This window comes from Bubalus kerabau, chromosome 5 (genome assembly GCF_029407905.1).
Source record: "Bubalus kerabau isolate K-KA32 ecotype Philippines breed swamp buffalo chromosome 5, PCC_UOA_SB_1v2, whole genome shotgun sequence".
NCBI lineage: Eukaryota > Metazoa > Chordata > Mammalia > Artiodactyla > Bovidae > Bubalus > Bubalus kerabau.
The window spans coordinates 27,641,619-27,657,001 of record NC_073628.1 but is presented as its reverse complement, the minus strand read 5'-3'; the positions used below and the strand labels follow the sequence as shown (position 1 = coordinate 27,657,001).

The window sequence follows — 15,383 nt, the reverse complement described above, 5'->3', positions numbered from 1 at the left end:
ACCATAGTGAGATGCTGACATTAGGGAAGATAAGTGATGATACAGGAACTCTGTACTATTCTTGCAGCTTTGTAGATATCTAAAACTATCTGCCAATAAATTATTTCTTTTAAAAAAAATCCAATGTGTTTGTATAGATGTGTTGTGAAGGAGAAAACAGGACCACATTCTTTACAGTTTAAACAGCAGAAGTACTATTAGAGTAAGGTGATTATTAAAAGGAAAAGCGAAGTTTCAATTCTTTCTTTGGTAATCCACACAACAAAAGTGTGTACCCCACCCCCCTGCCCAAACCCAGTGGGGCTGATGATTCTATTATTTAACCCACTCATCCCTACCCCCCCTTCCAAGCCCCCCACCATCATAGTAATGCCTCCTGGAATTCTTTTTGGCACCAACATCTTGTTTTAGGAACATGTTTAGACTGTGATTAAAAGAGGATTATTTACACCACGTAGGCATCCAGCGCAAAGGCCACCTCCTGCACTTTTCTTAACTTTTCTGTAAATACCACACCCCAGCCATCACCAGCAAACTAAGCCAAGCAGATCAAGGGGCAAGGGAGGGAAGGTTTTATTGTTCTTAGCAAAAAACTTTCATTTCAGCTAGCAGCTGCCACTAAACTCCTCATTCTTAATTCAAAAGGACTCATTTACTGGAACTGATGGTGTACGTAGAGCTAAAATTTGTATGCCAAGAAAACCCTCCATTTACAGCTGTATAATGGGAGGAAATGACCAGGAATCAACAGTTATTATTAACAAGGCCTTGGACAGACCAGTTTACGGAGGCCTACTTTACATACAGGTATTTGAGAAAGTAGGTTCTCATTCTAAGTTCTCACATCATGTTTCCTCCACCTCCACAGCAAATTAACCCCTCACATTTGTTCATAGTTTAAAAAGTTGACCTTATTTCATCCCGTTTGATTTTCACTTCAATCCTATGAGATAATCAGGGCAGGCTTCATTTTCCGCATGTTCGCCATAGGCTCAGAAAGTTGATTGATTTCCCCAAGGTGGCACAGCCTGCAAGCAGTAAAGATGGTACTTGAACCAAAGTTGCTTAACTCTAAATCGGGGTTCTTTCATTTAACAGGTATTTACTGAGTTCCTTCTGTGTGTCTGGATCTCTGGTTGCTCCTGAGGATGGACTGATACTTGAAACAAGCAGGGTCCTTGGTTCTGGAGCCAGCAGGAGAGGGAGAGACTGACCAAGTCAGTGAACAGATGTATATATAATTACAAATTGTGATGAGGGTTACAAGAGAAATAGAGTGCAAAGAGAGCTAAGGGAAAGCCTCTTTAAGGAGGTGACATTTTAGCAGGTACTAGTGGGGCACATCGGAGAAGGCAATGGCGCCCCACTCCAGTACTCTTGCCTGGAAAATCCCATGGACAGAGGAGCCTGGTAGGCTGTGGTCCATGGGGTCGCTAAGAGTCGGACACGACTGAGCTACTTCACTTTCACTTTTCACTTTCATACACTGGAGAAGGAAAAGGCAACCCACTCCAGTGTTCTTGCCTGGAGAATCCCAGGGACAGGAGCCTGGTGGGCTGCCATCTATGGGGTCGCACAGAATCGGACATGACTGAAGCAACTTAGCAGCAGCAGTGGGGCACATACTGTGGGAAGGATGCTCCAGATGACATATGACAGAGACAGCAAAGGGCTTGACGATGGAGAAAGGAATCAAGAGACATGCAGCGGTGAAAAAGAAGTGGAGTCAGAGGATGCCCCTCACTTTGTAGGCCTGTTAAAGGGCTTCAATTTCATGCTACATAAGGCAGGAGTGTACTGAAGGGTTTTTAACACAGACTGATATGGCTTGACTTACGTTTTTTTTAAAAAAATCATACTGAACACTTGGTGAAAAATGGATCGAAGAATAAACTGGTTCTACCTCTAGGCAAGAGTGGAAGCAGAATGATCAGTTGGCAAAACTTAGAAATTATGGTGGGGGAATTCCCTGGAGGTCTCATGGTGAAAACTTGAAGCTTTCACAGCCGAGGTTGTGGGTTCAATCCCTGGTCAGGGAACTAAGATCTAGCAAGCCTCAGGGCCCAAAGAATGACAACAATAAAAAAATTTAGCTCTGCCTACTCATTCAAAAAAGGAAAGAAAGAAACTGGTGCTGGAGAAGACTCTGGAGAGGCCCTTGGACTGCAAAGAGATCAAACCAGTCAATCCTAAAGGAAATCAACCCTGAATATTCATTGGAAGGACTGCTACTGAAGCTGAAGTTCCAATACACCAATAGTTTGGCCACCTGATGTGAAAAGCCAACTCATTGGAAAAGACCCTGAGGCTGGGAAAGATTGAAGGCAGGAGAAGGGATGACAGAGGATGAGATAGTAGGATGGCATCACCGACTCAATAGACATGAGTTTGAGCAAGCTCTGAGAGATGGTGAAGGACAGGGAAGCCTGGCGTGCTGCAGTCGGTGGGGTCACAGGGGGCTGGGCAAGACTTAGCGACTGAACAACAGCGGTGACTTGGACTGGGGGGTGACAGTGAGGGTGAAGAGAGGGTGAGGGCCAAAAGGATCCGCAAGCTGTAGGAATGAGTGAAGTATGGAAGGTGATGAGGACGAAGGAGTGAACTGTATTGCTTAGTGAAAAAAATCAGCCACAGACTCATACATGAATTCACTTATGGGAAAGAAAGGTACACGTGTTAATAAAGAATCCAAAAGGGTATCTAACTTGAGCTAGGTCAATTTTGGATGTGAGAAAAATCCCAAATAACAAAGGTTTCACTGCCTCCTGTACAATATTATGAACCTCCATCCATAGTTTTGCAGGGACTCTGCCGACCAGATCTAATCCCTTGAAACTATTCGTCAACAGTATGCATATTCCTCTCCTGTATACAAGTTCTTTGGGGTTGGAACAGCATCTCAGGCCTTCTCGGTCTTTCTGTCTCCCTTAGTGGGCAGCTCCCCCTTTAGGGTCTCTGATATAATGACTTATAATAAGAAATATATATTTGGTCTTTGTCCCCCTTTCTGACACAGAGTTCCTAAAACCCTCACAATCTCCTAAGTGGTGAGAGAGTGTCTTGATATCTATAACAAACACCTTTCAACCACATCCGAGTTTATGTTAATAAGGTGACTTCTGGAAAATACCTAAGAATGGGACCACAGGAACCAACCATGACAACTAAAAGATAGGAGCTACATGGACATGATCTTGCTGAAGTGTAAAAAAAAAAAAAAAAAGGTAGGAGCTTTAATTTGGGGAGGGGAGAAGGGCTGGAGATTGAGTTCAATTACTAATAGCCAATGATTTAATCAATCAACTTATATAACAAAGCCTGCATAAAAGCCCAAAAGGAAGGGGTTCGGAAAGTTCCTAGGCTGGCAAAAAGCCTAGAAGATCCACACCCCTTTTTACATACCTTAGTCTGTGTATCTCTTCCATTTGGCTGTTCCTGAGTTGTATTCTTTTATAGTAAGTCAATAACCTAGTAAGTGGGGCTTCCCAAGTGGTGCAGTGGTAAAGAATCGGCCTACCTATGCATAAGACTTAGGTTTGATCCCTGGGTAGGAAAGATCTCCTGGAGTAGGAAATGGCAATCTGTTTCAGTATTCTTGCCTGGAAAATTCCATGGACAGAGAAGCCTGAAGGGCTACAGTCCGTGAGGTTGCAGAGTCAGACACAAATGAGCACACACACACTCTAATAAGCAAACTGGTTTCCTAAGTTCTGTGATCCACGCTAGCAAATCAATGGAAATCAAGGTGGGCGAGATGGAGACCTCTGATTTACAGCTGCTTGGTCAGAAACACAGCTGAAGACCTGCACTTGCAATTGGCACCTGAAGTCTTGCGGGGCTGAGACTTGCTCCTGGCAGCTGACATATCTGCATGTGAATAGCATCAGCATTGAGTTGAATTGAAGGACTGCCAGCTGGCATCACATGGTTACTTCCTGTGGGAAAACACTCACCCATATTGGAGGGTCCCAGGCAAAGAACTGATGCTTTTGAACTGTGGTGCTGGAGAAGCCTCTTGAGAGTTCCTTGGACTGCAAGGAGATCCAACCAATCCATCCTAAAGGAAATCAGTCCTGAATATTCATTGGAAGGAATGATGCTGAAGCTGAAGCTCCAATACTTTGACCACCTGATGTGAAAAGTCAGCTCATTAGAAAAGGCCCTGATGCCAGGAAAGATTGAAGGCAGGCAGAGAAGGGGAGCAGTTCATGGGGTTGCGAAGAGTTGGACACGACTGAGCAACTTCACTTTTACTTTTCACTTTCATGCATTGGAGAAGGAAATGGCAACCCTCTCCAGTGTTCTTGTCTGGAGAATCCCAGGGACAGGAGCCTGGTGGGCTGCCATCTATGGGGTCGCAGAGAGTCGGACAAGACTGACTTAGCAGCAGCAGCAGAGAAGGGGAACAACAGAGGAGGAGATGGCTGGATGGCATCACCAACTCAATGGACATGAGTTTGAGCAAGCTCCAGGAGATGGTGAAGGATAGGGAAGCCTGGTGTGCTGCAGTCCATGGGGTCACCAAGAGTAGGACATGACTGAGTGACATGAACAACATGTCACAACAACAAAGCGGACATGAACAACAAAGCGGCTGTTCTGGCAACCAAACTGCAGAAAGGAGCAAACAGGAGAAGGGTAGGTCTTTTTCTTTGAGGGAGTATCTCTGCAGTTGCACACACCAATTCCACTTCTCCATCTCAAGCCAGAACTCAGTCACACAGCTGCAGACACCTGTGTGGGAGGGAAACATTACCTAGCAAGGGCTTGCTGCCTAACACACATAGAAGCCAATACCATGAGAGAGTGAAGTCGCTCAGTCATGTCCGACTCTCAGCGACCCCATGGACTGCAGCCCACCAGGCTCCTTCGTCCATGGGATTTTCCAGGCAAGAGTACTGGAGTGGGTTGCCATTGCCAATACCATGGCACTGGCTTTTGAGAAAAGAAAAAGCTTGATTAGGAGGTCGACTGACAAAGAGACAGGAGGCCGGGACCAAAGCTGTCTGCCCTATCCAGAGTTAGGTGAATTTTGAACTTGGAAGCTGACTGGCTAGTCTGCAATCAGTCCACCTATGGTAACAAAGCTACTTGTGCTGCTTCGAAGCAGGACTTTTTTTTTTATATTGGAAGGACTTCTTGCTTCCTAAAGAACTCGGGTGGCAACATTTCTATTCTTTGAGTTCCCTAGAGAGAAGATTCTTGATTCTGGAATCATCCTGGAGACCTGGGCGGGGTGGGGGGGGGGGGGGGGCGGTCCCATCTTGCACATGCGCAGTGCTAGCTCCGAAGCGACTCCAGGTCTGATTAATCAACAGCCTATTTTTAAGGAAGCAAAACCAGTTGAAGCTGGTCAGTGCTTTATGTTTCCTAATCTAACTTCTGAGCAGTTAGATTACAGAAGATAAAGGGGAGAATGGATGGGGGGAGGGGGTGTGGGCAACTCACATGCTCTGCACTCCCCCCCACCAATAGTCCACGTACCTCTGAGGGGAAGCAGAAAGTGAAAGTGGCTCAGTTGTGTCTGTGTCTTTGCAACCCCATGGACATGGAATTCTCCAGGCCAAAATACTGGAGTGGGTAGCTTTTCCCGTCTCTAGGGGATCTTCCCAACCCAGGGATCAAACCCAGGTCTCCTGCATTGCAGGCCAATTCTTTACCAGTTGAGCCACAAGGAAAGCCTGTAGGGAATTAGGTGATGGGTAATAAAAAGGGATGTGTTATGTTCCTCTTTTGGTTATGCCTGGCTTCATTTCTCTACCTTGGAAACATATTTGTGTTTTTTTTTTTTTGAACCAAAGAGGGGTTGCAGAAGGAGGAGTGCTGGAACTGGGTAGAGCAGAAGGCACCCGCAAAGGAGATGGAAAGGGGGCAGCCCTCTTGGCAGGAGGAAAACCAGGAGAAGTAGTTTGTCCTAGAGTCAAAGAAGTATGAGGATGCCAATTCTCCCGAAACTTCTGAAAGGGCAGTAAAGATGAAAATAGAAACAACTTCACTAGACATAAATCAGGGACCCTGAGAAGACTGGTTTTAGTCAAGAGATGGTGATGTAAGCTAGATGGAAGTGAATTAAAGAAGAAATGCCCCTGAAACAGAGCCAATACACAAAACCTTGCTGTTTGATACAGAAGGCATTTCATTCAATGGAGAGAGAGTATGTACTTTGATGAAGGATGCTGGGACAACTGTGTCCAAAATCCTATACACTTTTCATCCTGAGCTCACATCTTATGCAAAAAGTGACGTGAATTGAAAACCCAAAACTTAAATGTGACATACAAAAATGTCAAATACTTAGAAAAATATATCTTTTTGTAGATGCACATAGATTTAGTAGAAGTTTAAGAACACAGCCAGAATACAAGCTCAATTTCTGCTTCCAAAGAGGGAGAAAGGGAAAGCGGAGCTGGGTGGAGGCAGTGTAAGGGACATGTTTTTAAGTCTGAAGGACACATAGCAGTGTTAATATTTGTAAATTCTCAGTTGTAACCACAAAGTTGATTGTACTATCCTTTGACCTTAAATATATTTAAACGTTTCTCAATGTCAAAATGTTAATAGGAGAAAGGAAGAGGAGCAACAGTTTAGGCAGTGTCTTAGTCTGGAGAAGGAAATGGCAACCCACTCCAGTATTCTTGCCTGGAAAATCCCATGGACGGAGGAGTTTGGTGGGCTACAGTCCATGGGTCGCAAAGAGTCAGACACGACTGAGCGACTTCACTTTCACTAGTCTGTTCAGGCTGTTACAACAAAAATGCCATTGACTGGGTGGCTTATAAACAACAGCAGTTATTTCTCACAGTTCCAGAGGCTGGACGTCTGAGATGAAGGTGCTGGCAGGGTTAGTGTCTTGTGAGGACCACCTCCAGGTATACAGTCATCTTCTCAAATGGAGAGGATGCCTTCTGCACCTGGAGGAAGTAGTGAAGGAGCTCTCTCAAGCCTCGGCTATAAAGGCACTAATCCCATTCATGAGGGCTCCACTCTCATGACCTCATCCCCTTCCCAAGGCTCCGCCTCCACATATCATCACCATGGGGACCAGGTCTCACACATGGACTCTCATGACCTCATCCCCTTCCCAAGGCTCCGCCTCCACATATCATCACCATGGGGACCAGGTCTCACACATGGACTCTCCTGACCTCATCCCCTTCCCAAGGCTCCGCCTCCACATATCATCACCATGGGGACCAGGTCTTGCATATGGATTTGGTGGCAGCAGGTAGGGTGGTGGGACACAGTCAGTCTATAGCAGTTAGTTTGTTTGTTTGTTTGTTTTTTAATTGAAATGGCATAACATAGCATTGAATGGAATGGAAAGTCTCAGTGTATTTTCCATGAGTAATATTTTATGAAATGTTTGTTTCTATTTCATATGTGTGTTTGTGTGACTGTATGTGTCCTAGTACATGTGTGTGAGTGTGGGTGATTGTGTGAGTGTATGTACTTACACACTCTGTGTGTATAAAGGACAGGGGTTGCTTTGTAAATTGTTTCTTACTATGGGTCATGATCAAAAAGTCCGAAAGTCCCAGGAGACAAGTATAGTCAAGTTTTTCAGTCAGGTTGGCTATAGAAAAAAGCAGAGCAATGGAACAGCTGTTGGAAAAGGGATGTGTTGTTAAGGGAGGTTCTTGGTTTGCCTTTTCCTTTGTTTTTTAAGTCTGCAGATTCTGGAGTATGTTTGTGGGTTGACAAAAGATACATCAGGAGAGAAGGAGGGAATTCCCTTGCAGGCCAGTGGTTAGGACTCTGTGCTTCCACTGCAGCAAGCTGCATTGCATAACCCACACCCCCACCCCCCAAAAAAGGGAAAAAAGTTTGGTGATTAGGACTAGAGTTGGGGTGGGAGTGAAGATGAGAGGGAGGTACATGATTGAATGATGTTAGTCACACATCTAGCAGGCTCTGATGGGCACAGATCAGGTGTGTGTGTGGTGGGGGAGGATGCAGAGGAAGACACGGAACACGTTCCCATGCCTGGCACCCGATGCCAGGGCTCACAGTCTTTGTGATGTGACATGGCAGCCACTGAGCAAGTTGGCAAACAGGCAGGCAGGACAGGGCTCTGACAACAGGCGCTTCTGGAGTTCAGGTAAAAGACAAGGACCAGGAGTAATCTAGGTGGTGAAGCCTTCTCTGGGTGAAGGAACCTTGGGGTGAACTCAGGGATACATGCTGAATGGGGCCAAGGAGCGAGGGGGTATTAGGGAAAATGTGATTTCCCACAGAGGGGGAGTGGGGACAAAGAGGGAGTGAGTTTTGATAAAGCAAAGATGGGCACACTGCTTTGGATTCCAGTCTAGCGGCAGAGACTGGGATATGAAGGTGGACTTCTCTTATTTAAGGTCAAGTTTACAGGTAGACAGAGTAATAACATTTAAAATCTGCTTACTAGGTACTAGTCTACAAATAACCTATTTATTGCCTAAGTTATTCCTAATAACAACATTATAATGTAGATTTTATAATAAACTTAATTTTACACTTACTGATGGGCTTCCCAGGTGGTACTAGCCGTAAAGAATCTGCCTACCAATGCAGGAGATGTAAGAGATGTGGGTTCGATCCCTGGGTCAGGAAGATCTCCTAGAGGAGGAAATGGCAACCCATTCTGGTATTCTTGCTTGGATAAAACTGAGGCTCGGAGGTCACACAACCAGCAAGTGACAGAGCAAAGTTTCAAACCTAAAGAGTCTTGTTCTAGAAGCCATACTCTCAACCTTTACTAGTTTATACCACCTCTGGTAGTGACAACACAAACAAGTCATCAAGTAGCTCATCTAGGATGTGAGCTTTTGACCAAAACAGCCTTTGATCAAACATCATGTTTCCTCTCGGAGAAGGCAATGGCACCCCACTCCAGTACTCTTGCCTGGAAAATCCCATGGATGGAGGAGCCTTGTGGGCTGCAGTCCATGGGGTCACTAAGGGTCGGACACACTGAGCGACTTCAATATCACTTTTCACTTTCATGCATTGGAGAAATGTAAACCCACTCCAGTGTTCTTGCTGCTGTCTAAGGGGTCACACAGAGTCGGACATGACTGAAATGACTTAGCAGCAGCAGCATGTTTCTTCATCAGGTGATTATGCCTGAAACTTAGGTTCTCTGGCATGGCTTATCATGCTCCATAGGTAGAGCATTGCATGCTAATAACTTTATACTTTCTTACCACCTTGAATCATCAGCTTCCCTCTCTCATTTCAAAGTCATCTCCCACTGAGAAAGAAGAGGTTTTCCTCTTAAATTCTTTTCAAGTTGTCTGCTTGGCAGTGTTTCCTGGAGCTATAATGACTCAACTCCTTCCAGCAGTCCTGAGGGTGACCTCTTATCTCTGTTGCTCATCATCACTTAGGACTCTTGTGTCCCTCTCCTCAACAGGATGCTGCCACTTCTCCATGGACCAGGCCATGCTTTCCTCATTGCCTTGTCTGTAGATTCTCCACCCCCACCATGCTTTTTGAAGCCTGGAACCATTAGAGAGACGACAGCTGTACACCAAACATAATGTTTCCCCTAGTCCATGGGAACGGGATAAAGGGCAGCCTAGAGATGGTTTGTCCATCAATACATCATCAACGCCATGCTCTTTTCATCCTTTTATTCAACCTTCCTTAGCACGTTGGCTTTTGAGGTTTTGGGTTTTTTTCCCCCAATGGTGGCAAGATGCCTGTTGTATTTCCAATCATCACCTCTTCACATGACAGCATCCACATACTCTGTCTCATTGGACAGAACTGGATCCAGGTCCATACCCAAACCCATCACTAATAAAGGAGCTGCCATTTTGGCTTTTGAACTGTGGTGTTGGAGAAGACTCTTGAGAGTCCCTTGGACTGCAAGAAGGTCCAACCAGTCCATCCTAAAGGAAATCAGTCCTGAATATTCATTGGAAGGACTGATGCTGAAGCTGAAACTCCAATACTTTGGCCTCCTGATGTGAAGAACTGACTCATTTGAAAAGACCCTGATGCTGGGAAAGATTGAAGGCGGGAAGAGAAGGGGATGACAGAGGATGAGATGGCTGGATGGCATCAGCGACTCAATGGACATGAGTTTGAGTAAGCTCTGGGAGTTGGTGATGGACAGGGAGGCCAGGCGTGCTGCAGTCCATGGGGTCACAAAGAGTCAGACACAACTGAGTGACTGAACTGAGCTGAACTGAATCATGGTTCACTTTCTGTGGTGGGGAACATTGTTGCCTGAATGAAGTTGGGGTTCTGTGAGTCAGAAGAAGAGTAGGATAATTATTGGGTGGACAACCACCAATGTCTTCTGCAGCATTTAAGAACTTAAATCCTTCACCTGTTTCCTAACCCTGTCCCTCAATTCCATCCCATCATTATATTTGGCCTCCCTTCAAAAGAGTCTCCCCTCCCCATCCCACCCCCAAAAGCCTCCCTCTTCATATATTAATCAGGAAGCCTTCCACTGAATTGTTTTGGAAAACCCTACTCTTTATCCCTAGGGAGTGGTCTCACTCCAGTTCAATCTACTTCTCCCCCTGTTTCATGTGATAGTTTCCCTCTCCCCAGAAGGGGGGGCTAAAGAGGGGGTAGCTGCATGATGTGGGGAGGGTGGTTGGACTCTGACTCCTAATGCAGACAGTAACTCTCAGAGACGCAGTTTTAACTACTGGTCATAACTACTGATGACTTCGGGGACCAGGCAGGCGACACAAAGAGAAGGGGACCAGCACTGGTGAGCCGCAGGACGCAGAGCCCATCCCAAAGTCTGCTGCTCTTTCCAGCTGATTGTTTCCATTCGGGAATGAGGGTCAGATTGCCTGGGGGAAGCAGGAAATCTGGAACTTTAGTGCAATTTCCCATTTAAAACACAGGTGAGCAAATGCCTCCTCTCTTGCCCTGAAGCAGGATTCCCTTGTGGCTCAGCTGGTAAAGAATCTGCCCGCAATGTGGGAGACCTGGGTTCAATCCCTGGGTTGGGAAGATCCCCTGGAGAAGGGAAAGGCTACCCACTCCAGCATTCTGGCCTGGAGAAGTCCATGGACTGTATAGTCTATGGGGTTGCAAAGAGTCAGACACGACTGAGGGATATTCTCTTCACTTCTCTTTCACCATTAAGTCTCTTTGCTGCTGTTGTATTATTCAGTCACTAAGTTGTGTCCAACTCTTTGCCACCCCATGGACTGCAGCACACCAGGCTTCCCTGTCCTTTACTATCTCCCGGAGTTTGCTCCAATTCTTGTCCATTGAGTTGGTGATGCCATCCAACCATCTCATCCTCTGTGGCCTCCTTCTCCTCCTGCCTTCAATCTTCCCAGTGTCAGGGTCTTTTCCAAAGAGTTGGCTCTTTATATCAGGTCACCAAAGTATTGGAGTCCCTACTTCACAATATTATGTATATAGAACTGTTCCTAACCTTTGTTTCCCCAAATTCCTCCTGACGGTTTCTTTATGCCTTCTTGGCAATAGAAGGAGGCCTGAGGCTGAACACTACACCTCTGAGTGGCAGCACTCTTAACCTTTGGCTATCTCCATGGATCCAGGGATGTTTGTCTTATTAAATTATATTACGATGCATCAGTATCATTATGTTTTTTTGATGCTCAATGAGCTCAGACTCAGCCACTGGGAGTCCCTTTAAGCTGGCCTCTGTGACCCTCAGATATGTCTCCAGTAGCTCTTGAGCGCCTCTGTGCTTTCTGGGACAACCAACTTCCAGGCTCACCTTGTAATTTTTCTGCCCCATACCTGGAATCAGCCACTGCTCCAAGAAGCTCAGGATTATTTTTTTAAATGGGAAACGGTATTTAGATATCAAGACCTGGTGGCTTAATGTGTTGATTTGTACTGTAATATCATTGCTTCTCTGCCCTTTCAGGGGAGGGAGAGAGAGACAGAGAAATCATATTGATAATCTACAGCAGCACAGGTTCCCTACTACATGTTTTTAATCTCTCTTTTCTCACAATATGTGAGAAGGATTGTTATTGCACACAATATATTTGCTTTAACCTACATGCATTACTCACAAAACAGTATTGGAATGAAAATATCAATATCACAACCATCAGCACGCCTACAAGTCAATGCAAGATTATATTCCACTAAATTATACAAAGTTCTATTATCAGTCTGATGCACTGTTAGGACTGCTTGCTTCTGCTGGTCACCATTTGTAAGCCGTTTTACTATCCTTGCTGATGTAACTTTATCTCCCGAGCACACCTATGGAGTTTACCTTCCGAACTTCCTTGCACCTGGCTTCCTTCTATCTCAATTTCCTCCCCATTTCCTTCTCATTTTTCTGCCTGACATGGAGTCCTTTAAAAATCTGCATTTCCGTCTATCTTTCTTTACTCTCTGTCCCTATCGCCTTTACTGACAGGAGCCAAGTTCAAAATTCAGGAAGAATTTCAAGATGGCAGCTGCGTTAAAACAGGCTGCACCTCCCTGTGGGCCCAGGACTTCCGCAGTCAGCTCCCAACAGGAGCAGGAGGAAGGACCCTAACCCACAGACATCTGCCAAGTTCCTCCACCATCCTGGCACCTGAGGGGGTCTAGGGCCCACTCACATCTGGACACAGAGCAGAGACATGCCAGGGGAGCAATGGAAGAGGTCAGCAGATGAAGAGCTCTCAAGGGTGTGGTCCCTCTCTTACATATCTGACCATACTGAGCCCAAAGATGGAAATGTTTCTATAAAGGTCACACAGCAAGTTCATGGCAGTGTCTGAACTGGAACCCAGGTCTCTTAGAGTTAGGGAACCATTAGCTGAAATTGCCCACCCTGGCCATGCATGATAATAACACCTCGCTTGAGTTGTCTATAGGAGGTCCATATAAAGGCTATCTGGAGAATTCGGGAGGGGCCAAAAGGAGGGAGGAGACTCCAGCCCATAATATGTCCTACCAACCTCCTAGAAACCCTCATGCTGGAATCCATGGTGACTGAGAGATGCGTATGCCACCAAAAAGGACCTGAGTCAGACCAAATATGGCACAGAAGATGAATGGCCAGAGACAACCTAGAAAGCTAACCCCATCACCGTGAATCATACGACAGCGAGCTGCACGGCAGAGCAGGTCTCCTCGGCTCCTTCACTCTAGGTCTCCACCCTGGCACCCCTTCCCAGTAAAGTCTTTCGCTTTGCCAGTACGCATCTCCTGCGACAGTTCATTTCTAAGTGTTAGACAAGAGCTCACTCTCACACATGTGTGGCTGAATCCCTTCGCTGTTCACCGGAACTATCACAACATTGTTAATCGGCTACGGTGGTGGTTTAGTTGCTCAGTTGTGTCCGACTCTTGTGACCCCATGGACTGTAGCCCGCCAGGCTCCTCTGTCCATAGGATTTTCCAGGCAAGAATACTGGAGTGGGTAGCCATTTCCTTCTCCAGGGATCTTCCTGACCTGGGGATTGATCCCTGCCTGCGTTGCAGGCAGACTCTTTACCGACTGAGCTACCAGGGGAGAACTAATCAGCTGTACTCCAATACAAAATAACAGGTTTAAATTAAAAAAAAAAAAAAAAAAGCTTTCTTGGACCTTGGAAGGGGTCCCTCTTCTGGTGACTAGGAGTACTGCCATCACAGGTGAAAGGGAAAACGGCTGAGTCGTGTGTGACTCTGTGACCCCACGGACTATACAGTCCATGGAATTCTCCAGGCCAGAACACTGGACTGGGTACCCTATCCCTTCTCCGGAGGATCTTCCCAACCCAACCCAGGGATTGAACCCAGGTCTCCCGCTTTGCAGCCAGATTCTTTACCAGCTGAGCCACAAGGGAAGCCCAAGAATACTGGAGTGCATATCCTATCCCTTCTCCAGCCGATCTTCCGGACCCAGGAATCGAACCAGGGTCTTCTGCATTGCAAGTGGATTCTTTACCAACTGAGCTATCATAAACTGCATTCATCATCACTAGGCAGGAGGTCAAAATAAATTCCAGCCTGCCAAGACCTTGGTAACCTTTTCAGAACAGCGATGACGATAGCAGCTAACGTTTGAGTGCTTAGAACAGTGAACACACTTGTGGGAGCCTCACAGGTCTCAGCCCATTCACCTTTGCAGTAACCCTAAGAAGCAGGTACCATTACTGTCATTTCCATGTCACAGGTGGGGAAGCAGGCACTGAACGACTAAATGACTGGCCCCAGGTCACACACCTCTGATGTAAGTGTCAGAACTGGAGTTTAGACCCAGGGAGGCCAATGCAGGGCACAGGGTCTTGGCCAGGACTCCACACCACACGGAGTATTTGGGGGTGTTATCCCACGGTGGGCAAGCAACCCCCAGTGGAGAAGCAGCTCCCATCGGTTTAGTGCTGGCAGCCACCAGGCGCTGTACTCGGCGGTTTACAGGACTCGTCACAGCGGGTGGACCTCCCTCAAGCCTCTGTCAGGCCTCCTCCCAGTGTCTACTTACAGAAATCTGGGTTCCTCGGACTCCGTGGATTATCTCATTTAACTGGGCATCCAGAGAGACAGGGGACTCCTGCCGCGGATGAGTCAGCGGATGGACCACAGGACCGGGTTCTGCCTCGGCTCTGCTCCCCTTCACACTGCTTCATCCTTGGTGGGGGGGCCCACAAGATGATTGCACCAGGTTGGGGGGGTCACCTTTCAGACATGATGATAGTCAGAGGAAGAGGAAGCCTTTCTCCCCTGAGGATCTCTCTTAAGAAATAAGAAACCTCTCATAAGTGGCCCCTTCCCCAAAGACTTTCCCACAAACTGCATCCTAGGTCTACTATTTCTGACCCATGCCTTAGGAAATGGATCAGGGTCTTTACTTTAGACCATGACTCCTCCATGGGATGGGAGTTAGGCTCCTTGAGTCACATGACCTTGTGGGGGGAGGGGTAGATGCTTGCGCAGTATCAGGGTGTAGATAGGAAGGGGAGGAAGATGAATGCTGGGACAGGACACAGCATCTACAGGTGGGTATTTCATGGTCATTTTACAGATGAGCCAACTGAGGCTCAGGGAGTAACAGCTTCCTCAGGGTTACAGCTTACAAACAGGGCAGCTGGGATTTAAACCTATTTTGTCCAACTCCAGAGCTCGTGTGCCTGACTTCTTCCCCAATTGCTCAGGAAAGGAGGCCAGGACACCTGGGTTCTTGTTCCCGTGGCACTGTTAGCTCAGGATTTGTTCTGGGACAATTTCCCTCCCCCTCTCTGAGCTGCAGTTTCCTCCTCTGAATGCAACAGGGCCTTCTGGGCCTAATATGCGGGACTGGGGTGGACACCAATGAGGTTATGGATGTGAGCATCTCAGCAGCTGCAGGCGGAGGGTGCCTTGTGGTGTAGGAGGGACGCTAAGCTCTAGAATCTGACTGGCTATGAGTTCAGATCCTTATTAGTGAAACTTTGCACAAGTCCCTTAAAACATTCATAGAGTGCGGATGA

At 46.7% G+C, this 15,383-nt stretch overlaps 1 long non-coding RNA gene across 1 annotated transcript in view; it reads right to left on the bottom strand.

Annotated features, from left to right (window-relative positions):
• Window positions 1-4,564, bottom strand: part of LOC129652589 (uncharacterized) — a 42,507-nt gene extending 37,943 nt beyond the window's left edge. Inside the window, exons 1-3 of the long non-coding RNA XR_008714594.1 lie at window positions 3,954-4,564; window positions 3,403-3,867; window positions 911-1,028 (exon numbers count right to left, since the gene is read on the bottom strand). This is a non-coding gene — a long non-coding RNA (uncharacterized LOC129652589). The remainder of the gene's footprint in view (window positions 1-910; window positions 1,029-3,402; window positions 3,868-3,953) is intronic.
• Between the last annotated feature and the right edge of the window lie 10,819 nt (window positions 4,565-15,383).